The sequence below is a fragment of the Myotis yumanensis genome, unplaced genomic scaffold (assembly GCF_028538775.1).
Source record: "Myotis yumanensis isolate MYYU_CA2020_CCGP unplaced genomic scaffold, mMyoYum1.0.hap1 SCAF_2, whole genome shotgun sequence".
In the NCBI taxonomy this organism is placed as follows: domain Eukaryota; kingdom Metazoa; phylum Chordata; class Mammalia; order Chiroptera; family Vespertilionidae; genus Myotis; species Myotis yumanensis.
The window spans coordinates 210,687,352-210,709,072 of NW_027223753.1; positions in this window are offsets into that span (position 1 = coordinate 210,687,352).

Genomic DNA, 21,721 nt, shown 5'->3' on the forward strand with positions numbered 1-21,721 from the left:
TATTTATTTTGTGTACCTGGTTTTACAGTGCTTCACAGAAGGGAAGTGTCATGCCTCTCCCGTGTTGCCCTGGGCTGGGCCCAGGAGGGACGTGCGGAGCGGGTGCTGAGGGGCCCATGGCCCCCGAGCAGCACAGCACATCAAGTGTGAGACTCACTTTTATTTCCTCCCAGGAAAAAAAGAGACAGTTTTGACCTAAAGTGGAAAGTCTAAGAGAAAAGCTCATGCAGTCCTTAAACCAGAAGCTGCTCTTGAACGAAAAAGCATTGGAGTAGGGGCCCGCGGGAAAAGAGGAAACACAGATTTCCTGGGAAGTGAAGAAAAACGGGACGTGGTTAACCTATTGCTGTCTCCAGGCAGAAAGGGAAACGAGGGAGGTGCCCAGTGGAAGACGGGGCCCTTCAGCCAAATGGCAGCGCTTTAGTGAGAACATGGTCATCGGTCTTGATTCCTGGCACGAAAGGCTTTTATTTAAAAAGAAAGAAAAGCAAACCTGTCTTATTTCACAGGCCGGGGAACTTAGCTGGCGCACTGCTGGGCACCAGGCTGGCGCAGCCCGTGTGAGGGACACCGGCCGAGGGATTCCTTGCACACGGGGGATGGGCCATGGTGCACACATGTTGAGGATGATGGGGACCAACCTTGTGGCCGAGGAAGTAGACACAATATGGATCGGCTAGAACCACCCTAGGGAGTTAGACAGTAATTGGAGGCATCGGTGTGAAACCGTGTTCCTTAATAAAAGGTGGACGTGTCCATCCTCGCGGGTTACACACGCTTCCTGGGTCTGCCTGCTGGGAGGGCCTGTGAGCAGTGAGGCCCCGGGCACAAGGTGCACACCCAACGCCAGGGCCTCACGGCTCCGGGTCCTGCCAAGCGTAGGGATTGGGGGCCCGTGCTTCCGAAGGCCCCCGTGGCGCAGAGGGCAGCGCCAGCCAGCCTCCCGGGCTCTCGCCGGGACACTGGGCAGCACGTGACCTGTGTACTCGGGCTTCCTCGGCAAACAGCTGGTTCACCACGTGGCCGCTCCTCTCCCAGCGCCCATGAGCCAAGAGTTGCCATCTTCTTCCAGGTCGCTGAACCCGATCCCGGTTCTCTGGGTTTGCCGCAGGCATTTCGCGGTGCCAAGCATTAGCTACTTCAGAGATGTGGGTGTGGTGGGCGGTGTCACCGAGGCCGCCCACTGGCACTGCAGCAGGAAGGGAGCAGGCATTTCGGGAGTTGCCATCAGAGGAGAGAATCCTTGGCCCTGAGTTTCCATTATGGCGGCTGGTTCTGGAGGCCTTGGACCCCCTCGTCCTGGACAGTTTCCTCTCTGCTCACTCTTTCTCCCTTCCTGCCCTCCCTCCATCCCCTCCTGCCCTCCCTCCACTCCCCTCCTGCCCTCCCTCTACCCCCTTCCTCTCCTCCTTCCACCCCATTCTGCCCTCTCTACACCCCTTCCTGTCCTCCCTCCACCTCGCTTCTGCCCTCCCTCCATCCCCCTTCCTGCCCTCCCTTCACCCCCTCCTGCCCTCTCTCCATCCCCCTTCCTGCCCTCCCTTCACCCCCTCCTGCCCTCCCTCTACCCCCTCCTGCCCTCCCTCCATTCCCCTTCCTGCCCTCCCTCCACCCCCTCCTGCCTTCCCTCTACCCCCTTCCTCTCCTCCTTCCACCCCTTTCTGCCCTCTCTACACCCCCTCCTGTCCTCCCTCCACCTCGCTTCTGCCCTCCCTCCATCCCCCTTCCTGCCCTCCCTCCACCCCCTCCTGCCCTCCCTCCATCCCTCTTCCTGCCCTCCCTCCACTCCCCTCTCTTCTCTCTCTTCCCTGTCCCTCCTCCCTAACTGATTAGCTACCATGTGAATTCAGGGGTGCAGCACTCCATCACCCAAGGCCCTGTGCCCACATTCTCAGGTGCCAGAGCTCCAGGCCTTCTGCGGTATCTGCGCACCAGCGTGTGGCCAGGGGGACAGTGGCCCAGGGGGACTGAGGAGGGACGCTAGATGAGCAGCCTACCCCACGCAGTGATCCTAGTCACTGCTTATTTTCTTTTTAAATAAAGGCCCCGTGGCAAAGAAAAATGCAGTGTCAGGAACGGCTGGATCTAGGCGCTCACACGTCACCTGTCCTCGGTGTTGGTTTCACTAATGGACAGACCCCTAGCGAAATGGCCTTGACAGCTCCAAGCTTACATAGCCTCAGCTGGAGGATCCCAGCAGAAAGAGAGCTTCCCCCCTTCCGAAACCCCAAATTAAACATAATTCATAAATTCTTAGACTCTTTTCTTCCCGTGTTTTTATAGCTCTGAGAAGCCATGACGGCTTCTTTCCATCAAAATGAGCATCATTTTTTCGCTCTTGAAGGTGCTTTAGGTAACAATGCATTTCATAACTCCCGGCATCTCTGAACTGATGCAGTGTGGTTGCCTGTCTGCCTGGCTGTGCCTATTCCCAAACCCTTTGTGGGAAGAGAATGTTCTGGTCGGCCAGGCTGGGGAGGCCAGTGGGTTCACCCCTGAATGTGGAGGGTGGTCGTTTCCTAAAGGAACATCGGGATGCTCTTCCTGGAAAGGGGGAGAAGGGTTGGGAGGTGAGAGCCACAGCTGTTCTCACACGGGCCCCTCGGTGGAGCGCCCACAGGGGAGCTGGGACAACGGAAACAACCTGGAGGTGTGTGAGGACCGTGTGTCCGCATCTTCTCAGGAAAACAGACCGAGGGCCCCTCTTGGACCTGGGAGAGGGCGGGGGTGTTCTGGAAGCACCACCTGTCAGCCTAGCGTGGAGACGTTGCCCTGTGGCTTTGGAGACACAGTGGGTGGGTCAGAGCGAGAGAGTCTGGGGCCCAACTAAAGGCACTGGGAGAACCTGCTCCAGGCTCAGGGAAGCCCCAGACCAACTCTGGAGCAAGGAAGAGAGTCATGTCCAGTCACTGAGTGGCCCCTGAAAGAGGAGGCACAGAGCCAGGGTCCCCCACAGATCCAGGGTCCCCACAAATCCAGGGTCCCCCACAGACCCAGGGTCCTCCATAGAGACAGGGTCCCCCACAGACCAGGGTCCTCCACAGATCCAGGGTCCTCCACAGATCCAGGGTCATCCACAGAGCCAGGGTCCCCACAGAGCCAGGGTCCCCCACAGACCCAGGGTCCTCCACAGACCCAGGGTCCTCCATAGAGACAGGGTCCCCCACAGACCCAGGGTCCTCACAGAGCCAGGGTCCCCCACAAACCCATGGCCCTCACAGACCCAGGGTCCCCACAGACCCAGGGTTCCCCACAGACCCAGGGTCCCCCACAGAGCCAGGGTCCCCCACAGAGCCAGGGTCCCCACAGAGCCAGGGTCCCCCACAGAGCCAGGGTCCCCACAGAGCCAGGGTCCCCCACAGAGCCAGGGTACCCCACAGACTCAGGGTCCCCCACAGACTCAGGGTCCTCACAGAGCCAGGGTCCCCCACAGACCCAAGGTCCCCACAGACCCAGGATCCCCACAGACCCAGGGTCCCCCACAGAGCCAGGGTACCCCACAGACTCAGGGTCCCCCACAGAGCCAGGGTCCCCACAGAGCCAGGGTCCCCCACAGAGCCAGGGTCCCCCACAGACTCAGGGTCCCCCACAGAGCCAGGGTCCCCCACAGACCCAGGGTCCCCCACAGACTCAGGGTCCCCCACAGAGTCAGGGTCCCCACAGATCCAGGGTCCTGCACAGAGTCAGGGTCCCCACAGAGTCAGAGTCCCCCACAGACCAGGGTTCCCCACAGATCCAGGGTCCTGCACAGAGCCAGGGTCCCTACCAAGGAGAGTGGGGGCACCTGTGTGTTCCTAAGCCACAAGGGACCTAAGAAAGAACCCACTTAATCGAAGGGGATGAAGCCACTGATAATGGGAAACGCTTGCTGAACAGCCCCCTCGCTGGGTGGCCACTCAGTTGACTCCGGCAGGGGAACGTTCTGGAGCTGCCCAGGTACCTGGGATGAAGAAAGAGGCCAGCAAAGAGGACGTTGTCTCCCTGGCTGATGAAAAGTGCTAGAATCTTTAGTACAGATGTTCGCACTGCAAGAAGCAAGCGCCACGGTTAAAGAATGTGTTCAGACGCTGGGTTCGGTGAGGAAAACTGCAGTGGGAGGTAAGCAGCCTGCAGGCCTGGAGGCCTCTGCCTCTGGTCCCCACGCGGGACTGTGTGTGGTCAAGGCTGAGGACACAGGGCGTGGAGCTCTTCAGGAAGACTCCCCAGGAGTGTGGGCCCGGGGTGCTGGGGGACCTTTTCTATAACAAGATCTGGGTTGGATGCTGTCGCTTGGAACAGAGCCTGGAGGTTTCAACAAGCCTCTGACCCTCTGTGGCAACTACAAAGAATTCGGTCTCCCTGCCGTGTCTTCCCTGCTTGAGTCACTGCCTGGACCCAGCGGTGCCACCGGAAAAACGAGCCCCGGGTGAGGTGGCACCTGGCGGGACTGTGAGGAGGCCGGTGGGGAGGTGGCCTGGCTGGAGAAAGCTGACTGGGGGCGGCAGCTGCCTCCTCCCTTGTGGCCGCGGGACCGCCTGTCTCGCTGTCTCCTGGGAGGCTGAGGGGAATGAGCTGTGCAGTGAGCGCCTGGGAATGAAGGGAGGCCCGCCCGCTGCCCGGGAGGAGGCTTCTCCGGCCTCTGCCTCTCTGCGCCTCCCAGGAACACAGCCCACAGAGGACGCAAGACTCCCATGGGAGGGCTGCCCGGGGGCACGGGGAAGGGCACAGAGCAATGTGAGACCCCATCTTGGCCTTTGGGGGGAAGGGAGAGGCAAATGATGTTGGATGACGCCGGAAGACCCCGTGACGTGCCCAACACGAGGTGCCCAACCAGGAGGCGTGGTCTGAGCTGGTCTTTCCAGGGTGGACAGGAAGGGTCAATAGAGGAACAAGGCCCTTCATCCTGAAGGAAGGATCTGGGAAGGGAGGAGCGAGGGCGGGCACCGAGGACGTGTCCCAAGGAGGGACTTACAAGCACCCTTCACAGGAACGGCAGAGGCGGGCGTCTGGGGTTCCCCTTCATCCAGTGGCGGGGCAGAGGTGTGTTGTGAGGCGGTCCCCGGGCCCACGTGCTGAGGTGGTTCTCAGCCTGACGGGCAGTTCCTGGAAGTTGTCACCCATGGGCCAGCCGCGGCCTGGTTGACACTTACGTGGAGAGATGTGTGCCGGCCACGTGGTCGGTGAACTGTTTGTTCCTGGTCCCCAACGAGAGAAGCTCAAACACTGAGAACAAGCACTTGGCACATTGATGGCCGTTTGATAGAGCAATGCATGATGGTTGAATCTGACAATAATGATGTGACTCTTCGGGGGTGAAGGCACCAGACTCAGAAGGGAGAAGAGGAGATGGGAGAGAAATGGCACCGCTGAGCGTCTCCGCCAGGAGCAGGGAGACCAGGCCTCTGCCCCGCTGCCTCTCCCTGGCTGGGGCCCCTGCTCTGCCCCCACTCCATCAAAGCCGGTCACGTTTGAATCAGCCAGGCCTGGTCTTGGTGACTGCAGGCCTGGGGTTGGGAAGGAGTTCAGTAGGATGAATGAGGTTGATCTATGTACGTGAAGGTGAGAACTGAGCCACCCCCACCCTGCAGCCTCTCTCCCTTCTCTCAGCACCCAGCACCTCCAAGCAGGAAGACATCTGCGGCCCTGACACTTAAAGGTCCCGCCCCCATCCTCCTGCAGTAACACTCACCCATTGATGAGCCTCACCCACACACACGGGATTTCCAAACGTCTGCCACTAACTCGAGGTTGGAATAGGAACAGTGAGCCCACTAGACACAGAGAAGGCCCCTCCCATGAAAGACTAAGACACTGTCCCCAGCCAACCCAACGAGCAGAGTTAAAAACATCAGAGAAAGCGAACAAAGTATGGGTCAGGTCAGGAGAAAACTTTTAAAAATGTACAATGATCTCAGAGAAATAAAAGAAGATTTTAAATAAATGGGAACCAGAACCGGAGTGAGTGTGTGTGTGTGTGTGAACATTTAGAGAATAGAAATTGAAAAAAAAATTTAATATGAGAGAAATAAAACTTTTAAAAGATGGGAAGAAGGTCAGAACCATTCCAGGAGCCCAGCATCCCAACGCTGGGAGTTCCAGGAGCAGAGGAAGAAGACATCCTCAAACGAAAGGACACAAGTCTCGGTTGTGTGCGATGACCGGAGGAAAGTGCCCTGGAACGTCAGACCCGGGACGGAGAGGTGGCCCTGGAACGTCAGACCCCGGACGGAGAGGTGGCCCTGGAACGTCAGAGCGGGTATGGAGAGGTGACATTAAAGCTTCCAGGGGGTGGCAGGGGACTCAGTCTGAGGCTGCACACTCAGCACAGCCCAGGAGAAGCTGGAAGGCCAGAGAATGACGCCATCACTCGGAGAAAGTGATTTTTCATCTAGAACTCCTTTTCATCTTCTCTTTCAGTTCTCAGCTTCCTGTAGATTCCCATCTGTTTACCTCCCCGAGCTACTTTCTGCATAACTGACCTGACACAGGAGCTATGTCTTCTAGTTGCTGAGTGGAGCTGACGGTGGGACACCAGGCTGCCTCTGCCTGTCCTTATCGTACGGTCCAGATTGTTACTTCACTCGCTATTGTTTTCCTCTCTAAAATCTTCACTTCATTGCTTCGGAATCGGCCTGTTTGCCCCCAGCAGTGTCTGTGTTCAATTCCTTGTTTTACATCTATAATCATTTTGAACATGCCCGTTTAAGCCATAACCTGATAGTCCTGGTTACCTGAGGTTCTCAGGGGCTTCATTTCTCTGTTCATTGGGTCTGCTGGGGGACTGTTCCCTTGTGTTTTATAGTTTTGGATTGCGAAGCTCATTTTCAGCAGGGTTCTACCTGTGGGAATCTTTCATGTCCGGGCTGAGGATATGCCTTTACTGTGAGAGTTTGGGTTTGGAAGATTCCCGGCATTGTCAGCCTGTCGTCATTTTCATGCTGGTTTCTGGGTTGTGTGGTGCTGGACTACAGACTAAGTAGTTTGTACACATTATAATCCCAAACCTGAAGACGACGGGTCAATCACTACAAATTTCTCAAGGATTTTATTTTATTTTATTTTTTTATTTTTCCAGCCATGGCCCAGGCTGAGATAGACACCCTTTTGGGTCTTCTCTTTTTTTGCTGGTAGGCGGCTATATTCCCTCTGGGGACCCTTCAGCCCCACATAGCCCCAGCCTTCTGTCCTGCACCCGGGATGTTCAACCCAAGCTCCGCTGGTAGAGACCAGGGCAGTCTCACGGTCTGAAGCACGGTATTCCCCAGGCTGGTCTTCCTTTCTCTCTTCTCCGTTGGCCCCTGGAGATTTCATCCCCACTCTTCCCGGTGTGTTTAGCTAGTCATTTAAAAGAATTCTCACATGTTATGTGACGTTTCTAGCTGTGTAGTAGGAAAGTTTTCACTTTAGTGCACACAGGCAAGGGGTGGGCCTGATCATGCTGACCTAGTCAGAGTGATGTATATTATAAACAGTGAATTTTTATTTCATTGTCAACGATGGCATAACTCTGCTGGTGGCTGTGGGTGTGGGCGGGGTCATTGTGAAAGAGCTGCGTCTCCACCTTCCACTGCCGGAAATGAATACCTGAAGCAGGCAGACCGCAGTGCAGGCACGTGCTGGGTGAACCCGAGGGGCAAGGGCTGCAAGCTCTGAGTGTGGCTGCCCTGCGGGGGGAGAGCTGGATGAGGAGGTGGGCAACCAGGTCTGGTTTCTTGACTTTTTGTCGTTTTACACGGTGTATTCTCGTTGATGTGATTAAAAAGCAAGCACATCAATGTAAGAGAGACTGAAAATGCTGCCTACGCTTGTTTGGCTGCTGATGGGATGGAAGGGTGGGTGTGATGGCGGGAGACCCTTCTCTCTGATGGATCCCAAGTTACAGGAATCACAGGGCTCTGCCGTGGCCTTTTAGGGCAGCTGCCCTGAGTTTCAGCCTCAGTTCAACATTCTACGGCAGCCGACTGGGCTGGGTGCGGAGAACTTTATGGCTTGATGCACAACTTCCCTGACCCCGAAGACCTGCTCCATTGATTTAGAACTGAAGGGTTGGCTTAGGAATTACTCCACACCGATTTCTCTTTCCACGCAGATGAATAGCAGAGGCCCATGGTGGCTTCTTGGGAAGGCAGCATAACCAGGGAACGTTCCTTCTCGTTCCTTTAGCCCCGAGTGGGAATAATCCATGTTTGCTTGGCGCTGAGTAACTGGGTGGGGCCTCCCTAATGAGCTTGTTCCTCCTGCTCGCTGCCCTCCACCCAGACTCCGGCTTAGTCTCCCAAGGAAGCAAAGGCCTCCGCCTCTGACCACAGGAGGCCTGAAGCCTGGTCTCTCTCTGAGGCCCTGACCAGGTTTCCTTCAGCTGCCCCCATGTAACCAGGCAAACCCAGCTCTTCCCGGTGGCCGTGTTGGGCAGTGGGAGGCGATCCGCAATGCTGCCTGAGGTCTGGCCTGGTGGGTGGTGCCCAACCTGCTAAGGTGAATGGACCACACCTTCCATTTCCTTCCGTGGGACCTTTATCATCATAGAGACATCTGAGCCTCAGGTCTGGCCTGTTTGCACCCTCCTCCCAGGACTGACTGTCACCCAGGGGCCATGTGCACCCTGACTTTCCAGGCTGGGACCTCTAGGCCTTCTCCCTTTCACTCTCCTCGAGGCCGGCTCCCTCCGTCACCCACCATCCTTCATAGAGGGACAGAGAAGGCGGTGGACCTGGGGGCACTGTCCTTTATAAACAAGGGGACAGGAAATGACCAACACTGCTCGTCGGGAACATGGCCCTGTGCAATAAACCCACGGAGGAAATGAATGAATGAACGAATGAATGAATGAATGCTTTAGTCTGACTCCTTCATACCACATAGCTGCGTTCCATGACTTTACTACATCCACAAGAGTAACTGGCAAGCTCTGGCTGGTGTGGCTCAGTTGGTTGGGTGTCATCCCGTACACCAAGATGTTGCTTGTTCAGTTCCTGGTCAGGGCACATGCCCAGGTCGTGAGCTCAACCCCCCTGGAGAGGGTGTGCAGGAGGTAGCCGATTGACGTATTACTTTCACATAGATGTTTCTCTCCCTCTCCCTTACTCTCTCTAAAAACCAATAAAAATACTTTTTATGAAACAACTGGCAAATCAAAACACAAGAAAAACTCAGTGTGAAAAGTGGGCTGGTTTCCCAGGGTGAGCCATTACCCCCCCCTCACCCCCCCCACACAGAGACACACTACTTTGTGGGTGGGACTGCAAGAGTAAACAAGCAGCTGTTTGCCTGTGTTACTTCAGGTCCTGGCAGCCAGAGGAGTTGCTTCTGTTGGGGAATCAATTAAAAAACACACACAACGTATTGAGGTGAGATGCACACAATAGAAAATAAGCCATTGTAAGAGCACAACCAGAGCATTTATCACATTTGCAAAGCTGTTGACCACCTCTCTCTAGTTCCTCAGCATTTCCACTGCCCACCCCTCACCGCCCCCCCAACCAGTCTGCCTCATGGATGGGCCTGTCCTGACATTTCATGTAAATGAAGTCATACAGTGGGTGACCTTCTGTGTGTCCTCTTTCCCTGCGCATAGCGACTTAGAAGTCCGCCCACGCTGTAGGAGGCACCAGTGCTGCCTGCCTTTTCATGGCTGAGTACTGTTCCCCGGGCTGGCTGGACCACAGGTGTTTGTCCATTCATGCAGTGATGGGCACTGGGTTGCTTTCACTTTGGGCTGTTGTGAATGGTGCTGCTATGAGCATGGTGTGCAGGTACTTATTCCAGTCCCTGCGTGCACATCTTGTTGGGTATATACCACTGATGCCTTTTATAGTTCATAAAACTTTGGACTCCTTCAATTTTCAGGCATCGTGACTTGACCAAGGGCAGCGGGGCAGGAGCTGCTTTACCAGAAGTCCGATGTTTTAAGTGTGAATCTCACCCAAAGCACCCGCATCACAACTTCAGAATAACGTCTGACAAATGCCTGGACGCCAAGCCCAGCAGAGCTGACACACAGTTAACCACCCCCTTGCCCTTTCCCGACCAAGAGCTGTGGGTACTGTGGACTCACAGGGTCACTAAATCACCCCACCCAGGCTCCCACTGAACTCCTCCTGCTGTTGGGGTGAGTGTCATGGACCCCACTTGGCATTCAGGTACGCCCAGGGGACGCAGAGGACCAGCTGCCCCCGTGACGCAGGGTTGGGGTCCCGTGGGTGCTGGCCGGGCTTCTGATCCGGAGAGGAAACGTTGGGAGGGACGGAGTTAACGCAGCCACACAGCGCTGAGGCTGCCCAGTCACCAGAACCGCTTCTACTCATCCGGGCACATTTTTCCTTCATTCATCAAAGCCAGCAGCGGCCTGTTGGGACCTGCCACAGGAAACCGTCACCCGGGCTGACCCGAGCGCAGCCTTCCTGGGCCTGGAGGCCTCCACCTTGCAGGTGGCCTCCTTCTGCCTTCACAGCTGCCTCTCCCTCCACCGTCAGCCCAGGGGTAGCTCCCGGGCCTGCTGGAGCCGGGGGCCATGTGCCCTGACCTTGTTCCTCAAAACCGAGCCAATGCCGCCACTCCCGGTGATCAGGAGGAGGTGGGCATCGCATCTGTGTTTGCTGAAGAGCAGGGGCAGCGCTGGGAGCAGGGCCTTGGCTTCTTCCTGCACATGAGCAGAGGCATTCATCACCTTACAGGGCTGCTCAGAAGTCTGAAATGGCCCCGCTGGGGTGAATTTAGGGTGCCAGCGCGGCTGGTGCCCCCAGAGTCTAAAGATGAATTCTTTCCTTGCACTTCCCAGCTTTAGAGGCCTCGTACATTCCTTGGCTATCAGCCCCTTCCCTCCATCTTCAAAGCCAGCAATGGCATCATTTCGACCTCTGCTTCCATGTGGTCCCCTCTCTCCTTCCCTGACTCCCTCCCTCCCTCTAGTAAGGACCCTGTGATGACATCAGCCCCACGGGGATCGTATAGGATAATCTCACCAGCTCAAGATCCTTAAAGGAACCATATAAAGTAAGACACACAGGTTCCCAGTGTTGGGTGTCATCCTCCCTGGGGGCCCCTGTTCTGCCCACCACCTGTGAGCAGAGAAATGGCACATGGAAGGTGCCTGCTCTCTGGAAAAGGACTACTAAGCCAAGACATTCTTCAAGACTGAGGCCGACCAGAGATGCCTTTTAGTCCACAGGGAGTTATCCTGTTATTCTTTCAGAGTTTGAGAAGGCTTCTCGGGAGCTAGGCATACATAACCTTATTCCCTGTCTCTTCTCCCCAATTTTCTCGGGGGAATATTTCTGAAGATTAGAGACATGGAAAAAATGACCTATTCTCCTTTTCTCTCTTCTCATGTAGGGATTTCACAATTGAACTACAGGGGCCTGTAGAATTCTTTCTCTCTCGGTGACCAACAAGAGGCAAATGTGAGTGCCTCAGCCCTCTCACCTCAACAAGTGGTCTCAGTTGAATCTCCCAGGAAAAAGAAGGTGATTGAAACCCTCTACTTTAGGCCCTAAAAAAAAAAGAGAGAAGAGTGCAGATTGGTTTGGCTCAGTGGATAGAGCGTTGGCCTGAGGATTGAAGGGCCTGAGGTTCGAATGCACTCAAGGAAGAGAGAGGGAGGGAGAGGGAGAGGGAGAGGGAGAGGGAGAGGGAGAGGGATTTTTGCCTCGTTTCCTTCCTCCCTCCTCCCCCGCTGCGCTCCTCCTGCTCCCTCGATGACTTGGGGAGGAGGGAGGAAGGAAGGCGCTGCCGAAGAACAAGTGGCTGGATGAAGCGGAGTTCAGGCTCCATGGTCCTTCCAGGACAGGTGAGGAGAGCTCTGCTTCCGAGAAGGGGTGCACAGTGTATCCTGTGGGTGCCTCATAGCCGCTCCTGCCCACCTGCCTGCTGCGTTGCATGGAGTGGGCAGGTCTGAGAGTTCCAGAAATGGACCTTGTTTTGTGCACCTCTGGCCCCACTGCCCAGGACCAGTCTCATGGGGTGAGGGAGCTGGGTGCAGGCTTCCCCTTGGGTGCCACCTGGTGCCCCTGGGAGTGCTGAGTGTGCATCACCTCTCCCCTGGGGCCTCCCAGCCTGGTGGCCTGCAGGCTCCCCTGCTGAGGCACACCCAGGAGCCAATGGAAAAACCTGGGAAGATAAGGAGGGTAGCCCCCGGCAGACCTGTCTCCCCGCCACTAGGTAAAAAGTTCCTGACTGGACCGCTGTGTGTGAATGAGCATAATTAGGCCATCAAAGAGAAGGCCCTGCGAATCTGCCTCCCCCCCTCCCCACCTCCAGGACCCGACCTTGGACCCCACAGAAAGCTCCGCCTCCACTGCAGGTGTCCTGGTCTCTGTGGAAACCAGGAATCATCTCACAAACAGAAGGTTATGGCCCCTGGGAATGGGGAGAGGAGGACATTTCAAGGGGCAAAGTTTTCATTTATAGCAGCTTGGTCTGCAGGTGTCAGGTCTGGTCTCAAAGCCAAATTCTACGCAGAATGACGAAGTGCAGAGAGCGAGAACACACCGCCTGGCCTCCTGGCCTTTTGCCATCAGCAGAATGGCTCTGGCCATAGAGTGCTGTGCTTAGGATGCTTTTGGCCACAAATAACAGAATTTCTGTCTTTCAGAGGTTGAAAAAATATCATATATATAACTAATTTGAGAGAGAAACACATCGATGTGAGAGAGAAACATTGATCAGTTGCCTCCGGCATGCATCCCAAAAGGAGACTGAACATGCAACTTGGGTATGTGCCCAGACTGGGACTTGAACCCACCACTATTGGTGTACGGGACAAAGCTCCAACCAACTGAGCCACGTCGGCCAGGGCTGAAACAATATTTTACATTTCCTCATAAAGTCTGGAGGCAGGGCATTGAGTGGCGAGGTTTTCATGGCTTTCCCTGCGGTGGCAACATAGCTGCCGGGGCTCCCGGCAGCACATCCTCCCAGGACAATCCAACGCAGGAAGAAGGGGCAGGCGGCCAAGGGGCTTCCCTTATCACAGCTCCTCGTCACAGGGTGCTACCGCGTCCAGAAGCCCTCGGCGACGTCCCCTTACTTCTTATCGGCCGGGCTGAGTCTCACGGCTACTCCTGCACACCCACCCCCTGGTTGAAGGGAAGGGTTTTGGCCAGGACAGAGGGCCAAGATACCCTTCACCCACACATTCCAAAACAGTAGAGCAGGAGGCCTGTTTGGTGGGGGTGGAGCTCGAGGCCATGGGGCAGTGACTGCAATGCTGTAGGTAGATGCCACCCCAGGCAGAGAGCTTCTCCCTTCTGCCCTCCAGCTGGCCAGCACCTCCCTCGTCCCAGCCTGGCCACAGCCAGCCAACGGGCTGCCTGGGAGACGCAGGGTGCAGGGCTCAGCCCCTGTGATGAGCGGCAAGGGCGGCTTCAAGGACAGACACAGTACAAACCTGCCAGCCAAGTCCACGTGCCGTGGGCCTTACACCTTCTCTGAGCTGCAGCATTTAGAAGTTGTACATGAATGCGGAGTATGTTGAACTGTGAAGCTCTCGGCCATTCCAGGAGTGTGCACTCAGGACCCCCTTTTGGGGACGGTTTTGGTGGGTTTGTGCACAGTCTATTATCATTCACGCACAGTGGTCCATCCTGGGCACAGGCCCCGGGGTGGGGGGTAGAGGCCACTCCTCGCCCTTAATGTGGAGTGAACACTTCCCACTCCCCTGGGAAGGGCACTGACCTCAGGGGTGCCGGCTCTCCACGTGCTGGGGAGTCCGTCCATCAGCCAACACTGCTAGTCCAGGGTCAGTGACCCACCTAGAACTTGGCCCAGACAGAGAGGTGGCTGGACTGAGGTTAGCTCCCAGTTGCCTCACAAACAAATCTCAGGAAGGTGTCTCCTGCACTTAACACTCTGGCCGCTGCCGTTAGGCACGGCCGTGATGTTGGGCCCTCGCTCTGCACGTTAATGCCCTGTGATCTGTCTGCCCGGCATGTTTTATTGATTCACCACAGAAATGAACCGGGCGGGCCCGGAGCAGGCTGGGCTCCTTCGCCTTCCTACTGCTCTCTCCCCCTTTGCTCCCCTCTGCTCCCCCACTGGGAACTGGGCAGTGCTATGGGTTGAGTTATGTGCCCCCTAAAAGATCCGTTAGGATTCTGATCCCCGAACCTCAGAATGTGATCTCATTTGGAGACAGAGTCTTTACAGAGGTGACAAAATGAAAATGAAGTCTATAGGGTGGTCCTCACCCAATACGATTTGCATTCTTATAAAAAGGGGAAATGTGGACGGAGACAGACGTACACAGAGGGGGCTGATGGGAAAGCACAGGGACGATGGCAGTCATGTGACTGCAGTCCCATCTGCAAGCCGAGGGTGCATGAAGAGGCAAGGCAGGACGCCCCAAAGCTCTCAGGGAGCGTCTGGCGCTGCTGGCACCTGGTTTGGGAGTTCTGGTCTCTAGATACGAGGGTAAATTTCTGTGGGCTAAGCTCCCAGTTTGGGGCACTTATTAAAGCAGCCCTGGGAAACGAACACGGGGGAGTTAATGCACCAGGCGTGGAGAATGGCTTTCAAATACTACCTCGAATAGGGATAGTATCTGTCTAGCTTATCTGTCTAGTTTATGAGCCAGTGGCTCGTCCATCCAAATTTTGAGAAACTGAGTATATTCTCAGGACTCAAAAGGTTTGCCTGCTGAGAATTTGTTTTACAAATAAAGAAGCCCTTTGTAGACCATGTTCACAGACTTACTTTACCTATTTGTTGTTGATTTGTTTGTTGTTGATTTGAAACAACAAACACGTGAATTTCAGAGCTATGCGTTTTAAAACACACATTGGGTTAGCTCCTCTCCTGGGCCTGAGCTGTCATCACGGGTCAGCCCTCCTGCCATGGGCAAGTGTTTGGAAGCCGTGGTGGGAATTCCAGCAGCCACATCCAGCGTTGAGAGCTTCCCTCTGCCCACAGCAGTGAATGATTCCATTGTCCACGGTGCTGATACCTGGTGTGGAAAGGATGATGGTATTGATTCTGGCTGCGGGCTGGAACTATTTTTAGCAGCTGCACTGGCCAGCCCGAGCCCTCAGGGCTGTCTCCATGTGGCGTGGGGGAGGTGCAGGGTCTCCCCTGGAGGCCTCCAGCAAGGAGAGAGCACCCACACGTTGGCTGACACCTTCCTTGGCAGCTGGAACGCGTGTGAGCATTTCTCGTGGGGGCTGAGTCACCCCCTAACTGTGCTTGGAAGGGTGTTGAAGTGGGACGCGAATACAGGCTGATCCCACTGGGCAAGTGGTCCTGTCCTATCTGGTCCTGGGCCCTGACAGGGACCTTGGCTCTGAACTTGGCCAGCGGAGGGGCTGAAGGCAGTACCAGTATGTTGGAAGCCTGGCTTTGCCACCGCTCTACGCATGGAGATGACGTCACAGCTCCTTCAGGGCGGCCTTGTGAAATAGACACATGCTACTTAGCCCACAAGTAAGTGACCAACTAGTGTTCCCTTTATGCTGCTGACCGTGGTAACTTGCCTGGCATCGGCTCTGAGCGTAGGGCCGGCACTGTCCCCAGAGAGCTCAGTGCCCCTTCCCTTGAGGGAGCTGCCCTTTCCCAGTGGGTGTGGTCCCACAGGTGGCCTGCCCTCCTTCCCCGTGTCCTGGGCTGGAGAAGACCTGAGTCAGTACATGAAAGTGGTAGAGGAGGTGGCCCTCCACAAAGAAACTGAAGTACCAAGGCCGATAACCACTTCCCGGAGCCTGCCAGCCAGACACCACCAGGAGAACCCAGGGCTCCGGAACGGATCTCTCCGCGGGAAAAATAAACAACAGAACAAAACGGAAAATGAATGATGACTTGATGTGTTTGACTTTTGATGAATTTTCCAGCTTTGTCAGATAATTTGGGGAACAATTGCTCAGCGATATATAAAAAATTTATGTGAATGAAAAAGTGAGGCAATTGTTAACTCCAGAAAAAAACAAAAAGTTGCACAAGAAAGGAAAGATAATCTTGGTGCCCTAAGTGGCTTAGTTGCAAGAACATTTAAGGAGTCATAATGATGTCAACATTAAACATTGATTTGGCCAAAGATTTGATGTGAGTAAATTGTGAAAATGGTGGGTAGAGTGAAAGAGGCGGGGGGCAGGGTGGGGGGGGGGGGGGGGCGGGCGGTGGTACATGACCTAAAAAAATACCCAGAAACAATAGGATAATAATTTTAGTTTAAATGAGGAGGTAATGATTAAACAACAAATAAGAGGCTTGAAAGCAGGTGGCTGCAGGGAGAGGGAATTAGAGGTAGGAAGGGGTGCAGTGATAGCCTCTTTATCACAAGCCCTGCAGCACTATTTGACTTTTTAAACAATATTATCAAATTAGATTTAAAAAGGAAGAAATAATAGTCTGAAAGCGACAGTCCCTCCTCTCAGGAGAGATTCAGCACAAGCACATGCGGGCGTTGCTGCGGAGTTGGTTTTAGAAAGGCAAGCCCAGTGTGCGCCCCTGGGCAGGAACCCCAGGGGCCGAGAGCTCCCCGCTGCTGTGTCCAGCGGCCCCGTGCCCTGGTCACTGAGCAGGCTCAAGTCTGAGCACAGGCGGACGTGACTAAGGCGGAATCATCTCCTGCCTTTGGCAGGTTTATGAGTTGGTACAGGTGGGTTTATTGCTGCACAGCCAGCCGCCAATTAACAAGTGAGGGGTTCCAACAGGCCGGACTGGCGACAGGCAGCGGGGGAGATGGAGACTGTGCCTCTGGCCCCGATCTCTTCCTGCCGTCGTCTTCAGTCTCGTTTTCTTTCCCAGTGGAACCAAATGCTGGCGTTTAAGCAGCAAAGGAGCTTGGAAGCTTTCTCCCGCCATAAGGTGGGTCCCGCCCATCACTCACTGTCCTGCTCACACACCGCAACATGCCTCCTTCGGGTGTGGATGGGGTTCTCCTGCCTCCAGGGCCCCGCTGCTGGGGGGGCGAGGGGGGGCGGGGCGGGGAGTGTGGAGGGAAGGGTGGCCTGCTCTAGGCAGACTCATCCCTGGGCTCAACCACAGGACACAGCCGCTTTTGTGTCCAACTCCCAGAAATTGGAAGTCCCTGAGAGGAGGGACTGTCACTTTCAGAAATTGTTGTTACCCTCTGCCTTGGCGCACTGTGGCTGTCACAACAAATTCTACCACCCGGGAGGCTTCAACAACAGAAACTTTATTCGATCACAGTCTGGAGGCCAGAAATAAACACTGAGGCGTGGGCAGGACCGTGCTCCTTCTGAAGGATCTGGGGGAACCTTCAGGCTCACCCCCAGTGTCTGGACTGCCGGCACTCCTTGGCTCATGGCCATCTCCGGCACCTCTGTCCCCGTCTCCACCCGGCCTTCTCCCTGAACATCTCCTCATGTTGTCCCACCTCTGTGCGTGTCTGTGTCAAATCTCCCTTCTCACTGACGGGCACCAGTCACATTGGATTCAGGGCCCACACTCAATCCCAACTTGACATCTGTGAAGACCCAAGGTCGCACCCAGGTGCCGGAGGTCAGGAGGTGGGCAGGTATTTGGAGGGAAACAATTTAATACCCTCCTGGCTGGTCCCCCCGCCGGCCGCCAAGCGGTCCACACCCTGAAAGACCCCTTCCTTCAGAGAGCCGGCCTGGAAGCTGTGCTCCTGGCATTGTCTCTCCTCTCGCCACCAATCTCCTCTCTGCTTTCCCATCAGCACCATCCACCCTATCCTGCTTTCTCCACGGTCCCGGAGCACTTTTCCTCACGTGTGGTTCTTCTCACAGCTGTGGCTGTGAGACGGTTGCCATGTCAGAAACCCTCATCCCTGGCTTTGCTACACTCCTGCACCCCACCTGGCACACTCTCCCCGCTCAGTGTGGCCCCGCCTCCTGCCGGTGGCCTTCTCCTGGGGGCAGGCAGCTCTGTGTCCCCTGCAGTGCTCAGCCAGGGATGGGACAGACCACAGAGAACCTGATCTAAGTCAACACAATGCTCCCGGAGCCATGGTTTGGGGTAGGGACTCCCACTGGGTCAGAAGGCGCTGCCACTCTCACAAGCATCTCAGAGTCTCTCTGATTGAGCTTTGCTTCCAGAGCCAGTGTAGGAACTACGCTGACAGCCCTGGTCCCTTGCTAAAACGGCTCACGGGTGTGTGTGTGTGTGTGTGTGTGTGTGTGTGTGTGTGTGAACCCTCACCTGAGGATATTTTTTCCATTGAGTTTTAGAGTGGAAGGTGTCGGGGACAGGGGGGAGAGAGTGAAACATTGATGAGAGAGAGACACATGGATTGGTTGCCTCCCACATGCACCCCGACTGGGCTGGGGACTGAACCTGCAACCCAGGCATGTGCCCTTGACTGGAATCAAAACCACAACCCTCTGGTGTGCGGGCCGATGCTCTAACCACTGAGAAATGCTGGCCAGGGCACATCTCACTTTTTCTAGTTGTGCTTTTTAACTCACAACAATATCATGAAGCTGGCTCACCCACTTGCCTTGGCTCTGAACAGCTTTTGTGTACAGTGGGGCCTTGACTTACGAGTTTAGTTCGTTCCGAGACCGAGTTCGTTAAGGAGCTCGTTAACTCAAATTACTCTATCAACTCAATGCAAAAAATCGGCGGAGAGACAGCTGGTATCTCAAAAAACTCATTAGTTCGGGACACTCCTAAGTCAAGGCCCCACTGTACTTCCAAAACCTATGGCACCTTCAAAGGGCAGAGGTCAAACCATTGTGTTAGAGACTGAGGAGGGGCCCGGGAGTGGGCCTTCCAACCAACTGACTGGTGCTGGTGGGTCACATGACCTTTTGAGACCTCAGCCTTCTGATCTGGGAAGTGGGGTGGTGGTGTCCTCCTCACCGGGAGGCTGTGGGGAGGAAATATCACCAGTAGAGTAGGTGCAGTACAGACACATAATAAGAGCTCAATAAATAATAACTATAATGATTCAGTAAGTTTAGTTTTCCAATGAGCACTAGCCTCCCGTGGTGTCCCTGTGAGCTCTGCGCTGTGTGTTCTGGGTCAGTTCCTGAGCTGACAGGCACGCCTGCGATGACTCATGTTCTGCAGGGCTATTTCAGGAACCTGTGTAAGTGGAATCACACAGAATTTGTTTTATTTCACTCAGCATAATGTCCTCAAGGTTCCTTCGTGTTGTAGCCTGTGTCAGAATGTCCTTCCTCTTTATGGCTGAATAATACCCATTGTGTGTAGATGCCGCCTTTGTTTACCCGCGCACCTGCTGGTGGCACTCGGGTGGCTTCCACCTCTGGGCTGTTGTGAACAACGCTGCTATGGATGTGGGTGTGCGAATATCTGTTCCAGGCTCTGCTCTCTATTGTTCTGAGCATGTCCGCAGAGGTGACGGCTCTGGATATGGCCACCCCGTGTTTTGAGGAATGATGGATGTTGTATTTTAAATCAGGAGTTTGAGAATACAGTGTCAAAAGTCAGCCCCATCGGGCAGAATGGAAAAAGCGCCCGATCTTGTCAACCCAGACAGACCGGCCTGGAATCCTTGCTGCTTGTGACGACCACCGAGTTACCTCGCTTTTCAGAGCCTTGGTTTTCTTGCCTGTGAAATGGAAGTGGCACCGTCCATCTCACATCTGCGGGGTTTTGAGACGATCTGACTTAACTCAGAAAGTGCCAAAGCTAGTGGCTCAGAGCCAGCAAAAGTCACCCCTGCACCTGGTTTGTGCCCCCGAGAGCCAGACACAATTTTTGTATTTTTCAAGGGCTGTGAAAGGACAAGGATGGCAGAGGCAGGAGTGGCTGCAGAGCCTCGTCCTTCGTGGGAAGATGCTTGCGAGGCCTCTTCACTTGTGCGGATGGTGGGCCCTGCGGTCAGAATACTTGGGTGCAATGAGCCTGGAAACCTTGGCACATCTGTGCCTCGGTCTCCCCATTTATTAAGTGGCATGATACCCCCTCCCCATGGCCCGTGGTCTAACCGCCCTGAGCTTCTGCTCATCACGGCCACACGGGCTGCTTCTAGCACATTCCACAGGGGCAGGGATTTTATATGCTTTGTTTGCTGCTGTTTCCTGTGTGCTTGGAACCGAACTTCGCAGAGAGCAGGCACTCAGTACATTTTTGCTGAGCAAATTCAGACCTCACTGGGTGAGAGCCACATGCGTTGATACAGGAAATTCACTGAGACGGTGCCGGGACAGGTGAGCGCCGTGTGCAGTCGCTGCCAAGGGGGCAGGAGGCCCACAGGGCAGGTTCTCGGGGGCATCTGCTCTGCACACCGCCTGTGCCCAATGTAACATGTGGGTAAGATGGTCGGAGACACAGCAGAACAGGCCAGTGAGCCTCCCGGAGGCTGACACACGGGGTGTGGTGCCAGCAGGCTGTGGACCAGCTGGTGATCCAAGGCAAAGAGTCAGCTTCCTGGGGACCTGCCCGACTGGTCCCCACACCTTTCTGAGCATCCCCAGCAGGTGGCCACAGGCGGGGAAATGGCAGGTCCTGCTTGGTGCAGTGTGTTCTGGGAACAGAGCCACCCTCTGCAGAAGCCGTTTCCCCATCAAGACCACTCTGCCCTGTGGCCCTGATGGTAACGCCCAGGGAAGGAGTCCTCCCCGTTTCATAGGCAAAGGCACTGAGGCACTCACTCAGCTCACTGTTACCATGGAGCGTTGCCAGGCCCTGACCCCAGGCAGGTAACCATGGGGGCTCCTGCTGTGCAGAGAATGGGGGCCTTGAAGATGCTGGAGGACCCAAGGATGGGGGGTTCTTCTCGAGCTGAGGCCCAAGGCGGGACAGGGCTGGGGGGGCGGGGACTGACTTTCTGCTGTGGAGATGGCTCTGCTCGGCTGCCTGCACTGTGGGTGCTCCTCCTCCTGCTCCTGCCCCGGCCCCTGCCCCGGGGGACAGAGGGCTTTAGATGTCAAACCCCAAAGCTTTAAAGAGCTTGTTTACTGAGCTCCATGAATCCCCAGGGCCTTACCTCTGGGCCACTCAGGGGCCGGCTCCACCTCGCAAATGTGCTGACCTGATTTTTGTCCCACGTGTTCCCAGCACAGAGCCAGCGGCTGGGCTGCAGGGTGGAGGGAAGGGGCGAGCGGAGGTGGGTGGAGGAGCAGGTCTGCGTGGCTTTGTTGACAGGAAAGTGAAATGATGTCATGGAGCAAGTGTCTCCCTCAACAAGAAACGCGAGTTGAGCGGCATGCCCGCAGCTCGAGGACTGCCAGCAGCCCGCTAAGAGGCTAACAGACCGGAGTCCAGGTAGCCAAGGAGGTGGGAGGAGGTGGGAGACACTGCCCTCCAGCAGGCGAAGAAGCGGCAGTGGACTCTGTGAGGGACAGGGGGACAAGCGGGGAGCCCTGTGGCCGGGAACCCAGGCCCGCACACCTTCCGCGCCCGCACAGAGAAGAGGGCAGTTCCTGGAAAAGGAGGAGCAGGAAACAGACTCCTGCACCTGCCAAGCCACAGCCTACCGTGACCTCGGACTTTCCCCTCAGCCGCCTGGCAAGACAAGGAAATGGGAATTATGATTTTTAATTTTTTTTTTCAGATAAGGAATTCTAAACCTGCAGGAATGGGAATGAAAAGTCAGCCGCCCAGCCGGCGAGCAGCAGCGTAGAGAGGGCTGGGTGGGCTCCGCGTGCCAGGCCACACTGCCTTACCCTCAAGGGCATTTCTGGTTAAATAATGGCGGATGCAAGAGACCTTTGCAAACTGGCCACTTGGAAGGAAGGAAAGAAACCCCACGTTTAAAGAGCTTGCTTACTGAGCATGTGCGTACAGGTCCGGCATCCACTGGGTCCTGTGGGTGCGCTGTCACAGTCCATGTTCCTCCGGACCCTGAGCCGGAGCTCCC